Source organism: Somniosus microcephalus, unplaced genomic scaffold, assembly GCF_052327205.1.
Source record: "Somniosus microcephalus isolate GS21.2 unplaced genomic scaffold, FLI_Smic_1.0 unresolved_chr9, whole genome shotgun sequence".
Lineage (NCBI taxonomy): Eukaryota > Metazoa > Chordata > Chondrichthyes > Squaliformes > Somniosidae > Somniosus > Somniosus microcephalus.
Window position 1 is genome coordinate 31732525 of NW_028225187.1, and position 15488 is coordinate 31748012.

Genomic DNA, 15488 nt, shown 5'->3' on the forward strand with positions numbered 1-15488 from the left:
TTGTCAGAGATATAGTGAACAGGAGGACCAGGAGTTTAAGTTTATTACATTGGAGGACAGGGAGCTAGATGAAAACAATGGCGAGTAAGAATTAACGTGGGACAGGGACGTTTGGATTAGTTGGAATTAGTGGACAGCGGGGTCAGGAGCCCAGAAAGGAAGTCATTGTAATAATCGAGGCTAGAGCTTGCAAATCCACGGATCAGTGTTTCAGCGTGCAGGGGTTGAGGTGGGTAGAAAGGGAATCAATTTAGTGCAGATTAAAAAATAAAAATTAATTCTGCGTATGGTGCGAGGTTGAATTTGTTATGATTGGAACGGTTTTATATGATTCATGGAATAATTTTGTTTGATTCCAGCACAAAGTCACACAACCGCGATCACAGCAGCCGTTCTTCCACTTTTTCTGATCGCTACCCTGATTGCACTGGGTTCCTTCAAACTTCGGAAAAAGAAACAAGGTGAGCAGTGTCTTACGGGCAGCTGAGTGGCTTGACAGTTACGTGAGGGGATTCAATCCCCTCCATATTCAGATGCAGCATTCGAAATGTAACAGAATGATTTGAGAGGGAGACCAATAGTGTGGGCTGGAGAACGAAGACTTAATTACCAGGATAAGTTCGGATCATGAAGTCAGCTTACTGGTTTGAGGGTATTTTTCCACCTTCTTCCATTTTGAAAAGGTCTGCATCTTGGCGAGGGACAGACAAATAACTGGCAGGTGGTTAGTAAGAGAATGTGAAATCTGATAGCGGATGTCTAATGCCTGGTAACATCTTAAAGTTTCCCAGACGCTCTTTGTGCATTCGTCCTCTGTTTTAGTTAGTGATTCATTTAAATGCACGTTTGCAACAGTTTCTGATTAATAATCAACGAAAAAGTTTACTGTTTGGAGATTACTTAAGGTAACTCAAGCCAGCTCTAGCCAGGAAGAGCGCAATATTTACTGCACAACTTGCTGAAATATGTCTCTTCCTATTTTATCCAGACAATTCCTCAAGTGTTTCACAGCCGCAGGGGTAAGTCTGCAAAATATTTGTATTTGTCAGTCATAACTATATCCATGATTATACTGAAAGGGTGAACATCGTCTTTGGCATGGTTGCAAATCAGGCGGCATTGCATCTACCACCATTTATACACCCCCGAATTGAACTGAATATTGGATGGACATTGATGGGCGGTAGGGGCACTTCAGTCAGTTATTCCTCCACGCCCAATTCGAATTCTCCCCGTAGTATCTGATATAGCTCCGCTGGAGACAGTTACAATTTTTAAGAGCTAAATATTACCTTATTTTTGTTTTTGCTTTTTAGTTTATCAACAGGCCAGTCAGCCTAACATAGTTATTTGGAACCATTATTAGGGAAAAAATAAACTTTTATTTGGAAATCATGGTTTAATCAAGGAGATCCAACATGGATTTGTTGAAGGCAAATCGTGTCTGACAAACTCGATTGAATTCTTTGATGAGGTAACAGAAACTTTTGATCAAGGTAGTGAAGTAAATGTTGTATATTATAGACTTTCGGAAGGCAGTCGACCGAGGCTTGTTAAAAAATATGTAAACTCATGGGATTAAGGGAACGTGGCGGTATGGATAGGGAATTAGCTCGGTGACAGGATGCAGAGTGTGGTGGTGGATGGATGTTTCTCAGACTGGGAGGCGGTTTTGCAGTTCTGTTCCCCAAGGGTCAGTTTGGGGTCCATAACTCTTTGCAATTGCAATGAGCGACCGAGATTAAGGTGTAGGGGGCAACATTGTAAACTTGCAGATGACACATAACTTGGCCAGGTAGTAGATAGTGATGAGGATACTTGTAGTCTTCAGGGTAACATAGACAGGAATGGTTAAATGGGCAGAAGCATGGCACTTGGAGTTCAACCCTGAGAACTGTGAAGTGATGTACTTCTGGAGAACTAATCTGGAAAGACAATATACAATAAAGGACTCGATTTTGAAAATGGTGGATGAGCAGAGATGACTTGATGTGCTTATAAACAAATTCTTAAATATGGCAGGACAAGTTGCTAAGTTGGTTAAAGCAGCATAGGGAACACTTGTATTTTTTAAATAGCGGCTTAGAATATAAAAGCAAAGAGAACATGCTAGAACTTTTGAAATCAGTAGTTAGACCTCAGCTGGACAATTCTAGGCAGCAACTTGCCAAGGCTCCTTCGACAGCACCTCCGAAACCCGCTATCTCTTCCACCTAGAAGGACAAGGCGCATCAGAACACCACCTCCGAGTTCCCCTCCAAGTCAAACACCATCCTGCCTTAGAAGAATATCGCCGCTCCTTAATCGTCGCTTGGGCCAATATCCTGGAACTCCCTCCCTAACAGCACTGTGGGAGTACCTTCACCACACGGACAGCAGCGGTTCAAGAAGGCAGCTAACCACCACCTTCTCAAGGGCAATTAGCGATGGGAAGTATATGATGGCGTTGTCAGCGATGCCCACATCCCAAATACGAATAAAATCACACTTCAGGAAACATGTAAGAGGCAAAGAAAGCATACAGAGGATGTTTACAGGATATTACCAGGGATGAGAGACTTTATTTACGAGGAGTGGTTGGAAAATTAGGAGGTGGAAGAGAGAAGGTTAAGGGGTGAGTCAATAGTGGTTTTCAAGAGGACGAGAGGTTTTGTTAGAGTAGATAGAGAAACAATATTCCCTCTTGATCAATAACTAGAGTTCGTAGATTTAACATCATTGTAAAAAGATCTTGAGGGGAGATGTGGAGAACTATTTTTCATTCAGAGAGTTGTCGGTATCTAGAACACTCCACCTGAAAATTTGGTGGAAGCTATTTCCATCAATAACTTTAGCAGTTAATTGGACGGATCTTTGAGGATGAGGACCTTACAGGGCTGCAGACAAAAGCCAGGGATATGGGACTAAGCAGGATTGCTCCTTCAAGGAGTTCTATGTTCTCTGTAGCTACTGCTGAATGTTTCTATGATGCTGTAACATTTCGTTGAAAGTGAACTTTGAGTTGTTGATGCATGAATCCTTAATTTCTAAGAATATTTTCGTGCAAAGGGTGACAACTGAAAATAGATCTGTACCTCCGAGTGAAGAAACATCTGCGAGCAATTTCGAGTATGCAGTTGGGGGATCAGCCCCAAATACTGGTAAGCATGAACTGACACTTGAAAAATATGGTAGATTGTTCACGGTAACATTTGTTCTGCTGGTAACCCACTGTCACATCAGTGGAAGTTCAGTGAAAACTTTAGGGAGACGGCCGTTTCACATGACTTGCGCCAATATTCCGCCGACATTGCGACGAGACATGGTGGAAATCGACCATGGACATTGGAGATCTTCATCTGCAAGCATTCAGCATACTCTAGTTAGATTTATAACTTACTGCCTGGACAGGTAGCATCGCATGGGTTGAGCATACGAAGGGAAATAGTTTGGGGTCTTTGGCACGGTCCATTTGAACCATGTTGATAGAAAGAAATGCAGGTGGTTCAGTAAAGGATGTGCCTGTTGCCCCAGCAGACTGAGCTGTCTGCGCTCTTTGCAGATGATGCTAACTGCTCCGACGCCAAGACAAAAAGCTACCCCTTATTCCCTTTTCCTTTTGAATTAATTATTTCCTCTACTTCTCCTTCTCATCTTTTTCTGAAGTTAGTGGGTCCCAATCGGCCGGGATTGATAGGAAGGCATCTGGGTGCTAGTCCATATGTGTTAATCTCAGAAACTGATAATCAGACATAATGAGCAATATCTTGAGTACTCAATTGACATTGGGACCTGTCTCCTCACAACCACTACAAATCAAATTTCCAAGCAAAGAATGATGGAACTGGACCTCTCACCGCTATCTGGGTGAAAGGAATGGAGAGAATGAGAGAATGTGCTGCTCACCGCCACCCTGTTTACAAGCAAGCGACTCAGCCCAGCCCCATGGCTTGGGACCAAGACACTTCATGACTTTGCTCACGGGACTTTGGATCAGCTTGTATTGATCAGGGTAAATAGTTGCTAGCTTTTAAAACCAGTGAACACAGCTGTAAATTTCCAATCATGAATTGTAGGATGGGTCTGGTATCGAAGTGCTTCCTTGATTATCATTGATCGCAGTTTCCTCTTTCTCTCTCTACAGCTTCTAGTTCTGATCAGGTAACCTACAGTTTAGTACAAGGCACGAAGCCCATGGAAGGTAAGGAATCGCTGCATTACTTTGCTAGAGGGCTTGTTAACTACTGTAAGTGTAGCGTCTGTCTTCAGTTTGTGAGACGTCATCTGGGAAGAGCCTGAATCGATTGATGCATTATAGGACTGACACCACAATACCAGTATTTGTAAAAGAAAAAATCACTATAGGCTCTTTGTAAGTTCCATCTCTCGGGATTAGTATCCTTAGAACCTGCACACAAACTCCCCTGTTCTGGTTTTTTGATAACATCATAACTGGCCGGACTATTAGTGTTGCCATAAACTGCAATGACGATAACAAATGCTTAATATAAGTCGATCGATACATTTGAAGGCAAATAATGTGTACTTTTGGTGGCAAACATCATCCATTCTTGGACATTTAAATCAATGCTATTCAATTAATGATTATATATCATCCTTATTAAACTGATGGAAATGACATGATCTATTCCCATGCACTATATTCATATGGATACTAATACGGTTGTCTCAATTCATTATCGCTATCAATTAATTTATATCAAGTAATCAATCAGTCTACCTTTGTAAATGGCTGTCCATTTATCCATCAATATGTTTCTATCTATTTATCTATCTATCTTTATATCTATTTTCCAAATATCTATATCTTTCTATCTATCTCCCCGTGTCTTCCTCCCTATTTCTCTATATATATCTATCGTCTCTCTATCATCTATATATTAATCCCTCGTTTTTGTCTTGTTTTCTCTTTTTGTTTCTGTTTAGATATTACCGGAAATGCTGCCAATTTAGTGTATTCGGAGGTCACGATCAGAAAGTCACGAGAATGTGGTAAATTCTGTGAATTGTTCGCTGCTGTTGCTAAGGGAGATGATAATTACAGTTCTAGATAATGTTGGGATATTCCTGTGCTTGGTACAGTGGGAATGAGGCACATGGACTGTAAACTAAATAGTGGGGGTTGGGAATCAGGTGAAGGGGAACTTCGAAAGTCAAAGAGAAGGTTGAAGGTAATAGTGCAAGGTAGCGATAGGGTTAATGATAACTAGAGAGTGACAGAAGGAGATAGAGCATACAAACATAAACCTGCAACTACACATAGATTCAGAGTCGGTAAAAATGGTATAAAATAAATAAAGGTTATTTATCTGAATGCACACAGCATTCGTAACAAGATAGATGAGTTGGTGGCATGAAGAGAAATAAATGTGTGTGATCTGAAAGCCATTACAGAGACGGGGTTGCAAGGTGACCAAGGCTGGGAACTGAATATTCAGGGGTATTTGACATTTCGGAAGAATAGGCAGAAAGCAAAAGGAGTTGGGTAGCTCTTTTAATAAAGGATGATATCAGTGCAGTGACGAGAAATGAAATTGCCTCAGGAAATCAAGATGTAGATATAGTTTAAACGGAGATAAGAAATAATAAGTGAAATAAGTCACTAGAGGGAGCAATCTATAGGCCTCGTAAAAGTACCTACACTGTAGGACAGAGTATAAATCTTGAAATAAGATTGGCTTGTAAGAAATGTACTGTGATAATCATGGGCAATTTTAATCTTTATATAGATGGAACAAATCGAATTGACAAGGTTAGCCTTGAGGACGAGTTCATAGAATGGATTCAGGATGGTTTGCTAGAACAATACGTTGTGGAATCAACCAGGGAGAAGGCTATTTTAGACCTGGCAATATGTAATGAGGCAGGATTAATTCATGATCTCATGGTAAAGGATTCTCTAGGGAACAGTGATCATAGCATGATGAATTTCTAATTCAGTTTGAGGGTGAGAAACTTGGGTCTGAAACTAGTGTCCTAAACTTAAATAAAGGCAGTTACAAAGGTATGAAGGCAGAGTTGGCTAACGTAGACTGGGAAAATAGATTAATGAGTAAGACGGTAGAAAATCAGTGACAGATATTTAAGGATATTTTTCGTAACTCTCAGCAAAGATTTATTCCAGCGTCAAAGACAGACTCTACGAGAAGGATGAACATCTGTGGCTAACTAAAGAAGTTAAAGACGGTATCAAATTGAAAGAAAAGGCAGATAATGTTGCAAAAATTAGTGGTAGGTCAGAGGATTGGGAGATTTTTGGAATTCGGCAAAGGATGAATAAAAAACTAATAAAGAGGAAGAAATAGATTATGAAAGGAAACGAGCACAAAATATAAAGGAACAGACAGTAAGAGCTTCTACATGTATATAAACGGGAAGAGAATAGCTAAAGTAAACGTTGGTCACTTAGAGGATGGGACTGGGGAATTAATAATGGGAAATAGGGAAATGGCAGAGACTTTGAATACACTAAAAGCATCACAATAATAATTGGTAATCAAGGGGCTATGTTCACAATATATATCAGTAATTTAGGTGAGGGTACCAAATGTAATATTTCCAAGTTTGCTGACGTCACGAAACCAGGTGGGATTGTGAGTTGTGAGGAGGATGCAAAGAGGCTTCAAGGTGATTTGGAGAAGTTGAGTGAATGGGCAAATACATGGCAGATGCAGTATAACGTGGATAAATGTGAGGTTATCCATTTCGGTACAAAAAACAGAAAGGCTGAATATTATTTAAATGTTGATAGATTGGGAAATGCTGAATTACAGAAGGACCTGGCCGTCCCTGTACACCAGTCACTGAAAGCAAACATGGAGGTGCAGCAAGCAGTTAGGATGGCAAATTATATGTTGGCCTCCATTGCAAGATGACTTAAGTAGAGGAAAAATGAAACCTTACTACATTATACGTGGCCTTGGTGAGACCTTGTGCATTTTTGGTCTCCTCACCTAAGAAAGGATAAACTTGCCACAGAGGGAGTGCAGCGAATGTTCACCAGTCTGATTCCTGGGAAAGCAGGACTGTCGGATGAGCAGAGATTTGGTCGACTAGGCCTGTATTCACTAGAGTTTAGAAGAATGAGAGGGGATCTCATTGAAACGTATAAAATTCTGACAGTGCTAGACAGACGGGATGCAGGGAGGATGTTTCCCTGGCTGGGCGGGTGGGGTCTAGAATGATGGGTCACAGTCTCAGGATGCGGGGTAGGACATTTAGGACTGAGATGAGGAGAAATTTCTTCACTCAGAGGGTGGTGAACCTATGTAATTCTCTACCACAGATGGCTGTCGAGGCCAAGTAACTGAATATATTTTTAGAAGGAGATAGCTAGATTTCCAGACACAAAAGGCATCAAGGGGTATGAGTAGAGAGCGCGAATATGATATTGAAATAGATAATCAGCCATGATCACTTGAATGGCGAGCAGGCTCAAAGGGATGAATGGCCTACTCCTGCTACTAATTTTCAATTCACTATGTTTTCTAAATCAATGACTATCACTAGAGAAAAACTGCGAGGCAAATTAATGAGACTAAAGACTGACAATTGCCCTGGACCTGATGGCCTACTTTCAAGGGTCTTAAAAGAAGAGGCTCCAGAGATATTGGATGCGTTGTTTGTAATCGACCAAAATTCCATGGATTCTGGCGAGCTCCCAGTGCCTTGGAGAACCGCAAATGAAGCACTTCTATTAAAGAAAGGAGGGAGGCAAAAAGCAGGAAACTATAGGCCAGTTAGCCTAACATCTGTCATTGGGAAAATGCGGGTATCCATTATTAAGGAAGTCATAGCAGGACATTTAGAAAATCCTAATGCAAACAAGCAGAGTCAACATGGTTTTATGGAAGGGAAATTGTGCTTGACAAATTTACCAGAGTTCTTTGAGGATGTAACGAGCAGGGTGGATAAAGGGGGACCATTAGATGTGGTGTATTTGAATTTCCAGAAGGCATTCGATAAGTTGCCACATAAAAGGTTACTGCACAAGATAAGAGCTCATGGGGTTGGGAGTAATATATTAGCATGGATAGTGGATAGGATAACTAACAGAAAAATAAAAAGCCGGGATAAATGGGTCATTTTCCAGTTGGCAAACTTTAACTAGTGGGGTGCCACAAGAATCAGTGCTGGGGCCTCAACTATTTACACTCTATAGTAATGACCGGGCCAAATTTGCTGATGATACAAAGATAGGTGGGAAACAAATTGTGAGGAGTACACAATTAGTTTGCAAATATAGATATGTTAAGTAAGTGGGCAAAAATATCGCAGATGAAGATTAATGTGGGAAAATGTGAGATTATCAACTTTGGTAAGAAAATTAAAACAACAAATTATTATTTAAATGGAGGGAGACTATTTAATCCTGCCATACAGAGGGATCTGGGTGTCCTCGTATTTGAAACACAAAAGGTTAGCATTCAGGTACAGAAAGTAATTAGGAAGGCAAATGGAATGTTGTCCTTTATTGCCAGGGGGTGGAGCATTAAAGTAGGGAAATCTTGCTACAACTGGAGTACTGCATGCAGTTTTGGTCTCCTTTTTTCAGGCGGGATATACCTGCATTGGAGATAGTTCAGAGAGGGTTCACTAGGCTAATTCCTGAGATGAAGCGATTGTCTTCTGAAGAAACGTTGAGCAGGATGGGCCCATACACATTGGAGTTTAGAAGAATGAGAGGTGATCCTATTGAAACATATAAGATTCTGAGGGAGCCTGACAGGGTAGATTTAGGGAGGATGTTTCCCCTCGTGGGGTAATCTAGAAGTAGGGGGCACAGTCTCAGGATAAGGGATCGCCCATTTAAAATGGCGATGAGGAGTAATTTCTTCTCTGAGGTTCGTGAATCTTTGGAATTCTCTACCCCAGTGAGCTGTGGAGGCGGAGTCATTGATTGTATTCAAGGCAGAGATAGACATATATGTGAGCTACAGGGGAGTGAAGGTTTTTGAGGAGCGGATGGGAAAGTGGCGTTGAGGGCAATATCAGATGAGACATGATCTTATTGAATGGTGGTGCAGGTTCGAGGGTCCGAATGGCCTACTCTTGCTCCTATTGCTTATGTTTCTTATGAAATATCACGTAGATGTTATTAGCACATGTAATTTTTACCTTACTCAGCCTGGCCGAAAATGGACAGGGTCTGGTGAAATGCCGGTTCTCAATCGCACCCATTTTTACTCTCCTACTACAATGGAGAGAAAATCCACTGGGGATAAACCCAGAAATTGTCCCGATCCCTTCAGTTTACCGGTAGGGTAGGTGAGATTAAAATGACCCCGGATTAGGCTGGATTCATCTAATTCTGTTCATCAACTTCCCCAGATTGTTTCATTTATAATGCGTCTCCTTTATTTACAGGTAATGATGGTGGCGCCTCAGGAAGGAAACAGGTAAGTTATCTTTATAGGGGAAAGATGCTGCTGATAAATACCACGACCAATGCGGGTAGATTTCTAACTTACCTTCGCAAAGTAAAGTGTCAGCCATCAGTTATAGCAATGGCCCGATTGATACACACACCCTTATTGAAAAGATAGTCGTTTGGACTGTGAACCGAGCAGCACATTCGCTGTCACCCGTTATGGTCCCACACTGCCCAAAAGCAATTTTAAACCTGATGTCTATTATTCTCTATCATTGGGGCAGATATTCTGCTTGCTTCTTGGGCTTAATAGAGGCAATCAGGATCTTTCACGCAGAATAGAAAACGCACACATTTAATTTGCATTGATTTGAATTAAAAGTAGAATCCGGCGGTTCCGATCACTGCAAGTTTTAAGCCTTGACCCAATTTCTAATATCCACATCATTCTGTCTGCAAAGGTCATCACTAAACTGAATATATTGTCTCCACCCCACTCAAGTAGCCAGTGAATAGTAATTTAATTCCCGACGATTATTTTAAAAATTCAGTTACCAGTTGTTTACAAAATGGTAAAGACAATTGTAGATTCATTCCCCCGAAAGTTCATTGCAATCATGGGTGCAGTAGCTTAGTGGTGACATAACTGGACTAATAATCCAGAGGCTTCGACTAATGATCCGAAGAAATGAATTCAAATCCCACCACCGGCAGCTGGGGAATGTAAACTCAGTTAAATAAATAAATCTGGGATAAAAAGCTGATAACAGTAAAGGCGACCACGACACTCTCAGGTTGTTGTAAAACCCAACTAATGTCCTCCAGGAAGGAAATTGGCTGTCCTTAGCTGGTCTACCCTATATGTGACTCCAGACCCACTGCCAATGTGGTTGACAGTTAACTGCCCCTGAAATGGCCGAGCAAGCGGCGCAATTGCAACAAACCATTACGAAAAGATGTTACCCCTATGGTAACACCTTCCCCTCCAAGTCACACACCATCCTGACTTGGAAGTACATTGCCATTCCTTCATCGTCGCTGGGTCAAACTCCTGGAACTCCCTGTCTAACAGCACTGTGGGATAACCTTCACCACACAGATGCAGCATTCCAAGAAGGCGGCTCACCACCACCTTCTCCAAGGCAATTAGGGAGGAGCAATAAATGCGGGCCTTGCCAGTGATGCCCACATCCTGTGAATGAATAAAAAATTATCATCCCTTGTTTAAATTTAGTCGTTGGTTTATTCATTGCTCGTTTCATTCCAACCATTTTCTTTAATTTTTTTGCTATAAAATAAATTCAGAGAGGAATCATAAGTGTATTTTTGTGTGACCTCAGCCAGTTAATTGTCAGTAGTTTTGAACACACTGAAAATCGGGCGATATTGAATTGGCCATCCATTATCCATCTCTCCCGACTTCCCTTCCACTGAAATAACCACTGATTCTACCTCGCCAGCTGTGCACCACCGCCTGAGACCAATTTCAGCTTCCTGTTCATTAATTCCAGGCTAACAAGAATGGTCCCAACGACTATTGTGTCACATACGCCATAGTTAACCGTGCAAACACTGAAGCTAGTTTGGAAGGAGGCCCAATGGAAGAAGGCTGTGTCTACGAAAACTTTCCACGGAAATAAGAGCAAAGCAGGATTAACAAGCATAGAAACAACAAAGAAAACAGAATGGAGGCAACGGCAATCAACTTGTGCTCTGCGCAAATTACCTGCCCTCAGGGACTTTAGTCTGAAGGCAGGTTAGGCCATTGTTCCTTGTGCAAGGCCTTCTAGGCACAGAGTTCGTGCCCGCCAGCCATTCAATTTATACGTATGTTTTACTCTGACAGGACTTTATATCTCTGCAGCTTATATTTTGCAGAGGGCTCCTACCTCTGGCTTTGGTGGTGCTACCTGCAAGACTATACTGTTTGTAAGACCATTACATCAGAATGTATACCCATTTTATCCATGTTAAAATGCAATTAACTAACGGGCGTGTTGGGGCTCTTGCTCTAATATTCTGCCAGTGTTCTTGAATGCTTCCGTAACTGCAGAGGGAGATCAGTAGATCTTCTGGAGAAATTATGCAAATGGCCGAAGGTGGGAGAAAACCTGTAGCAATTTCCAGGGTCAATTTTTTCTTTAATAATGTTGTAAAATGAATGCTATCAAATTGACCGCTTGTATAACCCCACGGCCTATTTACTTTTCCATTATTTTGAATAAAGGAAAAGCGGGCATGATGTACAATGGGAGCCTTGATTGATATCATACATTTCCCATCCTCGCCCAAATTCCAATCTATCTGAATGCCACAAATAAACTGTGTATAGAGTAACTGGTTACTGCTTAATCTTCATCACCTTGGGGTTTAGCATTCGAGGGGCAGAGCGCAGGATAATACATCTGGCGGGGAGGATGGCTTGTTACTTGCAAAACCCATCGAATTTTGCTTTCTTTCAGCCTTTAAACATCAGGCCATTCCGTTACCGGTATCCCTCTTGCCAAATCTTCCATCCACATTCTGGCGGTAAAGTCTGAACTCTACCTCACCATATATTAGTGCCAAATGCATAAGACATAGCGTTTTGTATTGCTACATGATATGATGGGATTTTAAAAATTACACAGAATTTAAAGCACAGTAACCGGCCATTCTGACCAACAGGTCTGTGCTTGTGTTTATGATGCACACGAGACTCTTCTCACCTTCTTTCGTCTAATCCTATCAATATCTCCTTTAATTCCTTTCTCTCATATGTACTTATCTAGATTACCCTTTAAGATATCTGTGTTGTTAGCCTCCACCACCTAAACTTCTGGAATTTCTATAAGTGGACTCCTCTTCTCTATGCCTACCCTATCAAACCCCTTCATAATTTAAAATAACTCTACTCGTTCTCCCCTCAGACCTCTGTTTTCTACAGAAAAGAATCCCGATCTATTAGTTATATCTTGAGAGTTAAGACGTTTCATTTCTGGTACAATGCTCCTCAATACGTTTTACCGTCTCTTTTTCCTCTATGCATTTTGTAATATATAACAATAAAGAACATAAGAAGTAGGAGCAGGAGTAGACCATATGGAGCCTCGAGGCTGCTCTTGCATTCAATAAGATCATGGCTGATCTTCAAACTTAACTGCACTTGTTTGCACTAGAATCCAAAAATCAATCTTATCTCAGCCTTGAATGTACTGAACGATTCTGCATGCACAGCTAATTGGGAAAGAGAATTCCAAAGAGTAACTAACCTCTGAGTGAAGACATTTCTCCTCATCGCTGACCCATATCTTGAGACTATGCCCCCTAGTTATAGACTCTCCAGCCAGGGGATACAGCCTGTCAGCATATAACCTGCAAATCCCCCTCTGAATCTTATGTTTCAATGAGCTCACCCCTCATTCTTCTAAAATCCAGTGCTTATGGTCTCAATCTACTCAATCTCTCCTCATCGGACAACCCTCTCATCCCGGGAATCAATCTAGTGGAGCTGCATTGAACCGCCTCTAAAATGGAGACCACAAGTGTACACAATACTTTAATGTGGCCCAACTACGTTTCTATACAAATTTAACATGGCTTCTCTGCTTTTCAATGCATTTCCTCTAGAAATGCACTCCAATACTTTGGTAGCATTTTTCGGGCCTTGTCAAATTGCGTTACTAATTTTAATGATTTGTGAATGTGTACCCCTGGATACCTTTGCTCCTCTGCCACATTTAGATTCTTATTTTGCGAGGATAAAGTGCTTCCTCATTCCTTCTACCAAAATTCACAAACTAACTATGTTAAAATTCGCTTGCCATGTAGATGCCCATTCATCATGATTATTACCGTCTTTTTATATTTTATCGTGCTTCGACAATAATTTTTTATCGCTGAATAATAAATATAATGTTAAGAAATATTCCCTGTTGTTCACAGATTGAGACATAAGTGTAAGTCTATTCACTAGGATTTCAACCAAACCTTCTGCTAATTCAATGCACAAATAAAGTGGCTTTAGTTTGAAACTGGGCAATGACCATGCCTTTCTGCCGGTGTTTCACTGGAGACTCTCTCCCAATGATTGGGTAGGACAGGGGAGGAAAAATGTATTTCTGGTGTCTTTCACTCATATTCCGGTGCATATTTAAAATATATATATTTATTTTAATCAATAAGTATTCTTGGATGCAGCACAATATGAATATGGTAACAATTAATTCTGAAGATGGCTCCAAAATGATTAATTACTTTTTCGGAAAATTAGAGAATGTAATAACAAAAAATTTGTTAGTTTCTTATGGGCATTCCATATATTTATATAGCGCATTCTCAGTCTGCTTTAATCTACCTATCGAACTAACTCTCTGTGTTTGACTTACGACCTATCTAAATATCTGTCTGTTTCTTCATCCTCAGTCTAACAAATAATCAAAGGCATGCATCAATAGGACAGTTTTAGTTCCAATGATAGATTTTATCAGTAGAATCGTACAGGTACTGTGCTGCCTCTCCCTCTAACTTAACCTCACTGTATGTATTTAACTTACTTATATATGTATAACCTACCTGTTGGGGCCGTTGCCCCTTTAACTTACCTTTTAGGGCCATTGCCCCTTTAAGACGCGCCTTAGCGTGCTGACGTCACGTACAACGTAGCGTGCTGACGTCACGGCACGTACGACGTGACGTGCGTGAGGCGGCTGCCGGCCCGACTCGGCCTTCCAGAAAGGCTGCCGGCACAGCCCGGCCTAGCGTCTTTGGCCGCATCCACCAGCCGCCGGGAGCGACGCGATCTTCCGCTCCCGCGGCAAGCATCGGCTCAGCCTGGCCTCCAGCTCCCGCTCCCGACTTCGGCCTCCACGGCCAGAAACGCGACCACGCGCATCACGTGACGCCCCAAGCGCGGACAACGCTACCGAGCGTGATGAGGTCATCACGCTCCCCACAGGACTGCTACGTAGTCCTCGTGGAATCCTCGCTGGGACACAGACCTACACCACGGTGCTCCTACAGCAGCACAGGCTCCGGGCAGTTGTATTGTCCCCATGCTTGAGTCTTGGAAATTGTTTGTCTGTAAGTATTTTAGAATGCTATGGATGATTAATGTGCACTGTATGTTGTAGAAAATGTTTAGTTGTAACTTTTCTCTGCCTAGCTGATTAACTAGTAGCTGTATTTTCATACACTATGTACAGGGCTAATTTAAAGAGAATGCCTCCCAGTTTACTAAATGTACTGTGTTGCTCAGGCGTACCTAAATCTGTGTATACATATCAGTTATGCGCCTGTATACTAATGTGTGCTTCCATTTCTGTGTTGTATTTCAGTTTTACAATTAGAATCGTTCAGTAAAGTGTTACAAGAAAAGTCAAGCCTTGTGATTTTATTGGAAGATATCGAGTTGTTCGCTATCTGTCTAGCTCTGCATAGAATCGCGTTGCGAGGGCAGAACAGTAAAAAGACAACAGCACAGCGGGCTCAAGCGCAGGAAGATACCACTCAGCTACCATGAGTCTACGCTCAGGAAAACAATATACCCTAGAGGACGTCGACCAGTCAAGCGAGAAGCATGAGCCTCTCCTAGCAAACGATGCCAAGTCACAGCCCTCTAAAGTATCCCCTAGGTCATCTCGGCGGTCCAGCAGACCGTCGTCATCGACAGCTTCTGCAGCCGCCAAAGCACGTGCCAACGCAAAAGCTGCCCAGGCTCAATTGTCCTTCGCTGAAAAAGAAGCTGACCTTATGAAGCAGAGAGCCGACCTCGAAGCTAGTATGATGAAGCAGAAAGCTGACCTTATGAAGCAGAGAGCCGACCTCGACGCTAGTGTGATGAAGCAGAGAGCTGACCTCGACGCTAGTGTGATGAAGCAGACAGCACAGTCCTCTAAAGTATCCACTAGATCATCTCGGCAGTCCAGCAGACCGTCGTCATCGACAGCTTCTGCAGCCGCCAAAGCACGTGCCAAGGCAAAAGCTGCCCAGGCTCAATTGGCCCTTGCTGAAAAAGAAGCTAGGGTTATGAAGCAGAGAGCTGACCTCGCTGCCAGTCTCCACATTCTCCAAAGCCAGAGAGCTGCCGCTGCCGCTAAAGCTAAAGCCGCAGCTTATGAAGAAGGTGAGGAGAACGAAG

At 42.0% G+C, this 15488-nt stretch overlaps 1 long non-coding RNA gene across 1 annotated transcript; it reads left to right on the plus strand.

The window, feature by feature from the left end:
* The first annotated feature begins 443 nt into the window (after positions 1 to 443).
* On the plus strand, positions 444 to 13383 carry LOC147085038 (uncharacterized). Its single transcript, XR_015075904.1, has 5 exons — positions 444 to 1474; positions 3049 to 3140; positions 4124 to 4992; positions 9367 to 9398; positions 10882 to 13383. It is a non-coding gene; the product is annotated as an uncharacterized LOC147085038 (long non-coding RNA).
* Positions 13384 to 15488: the final 2105 nt, after the last annotated feature.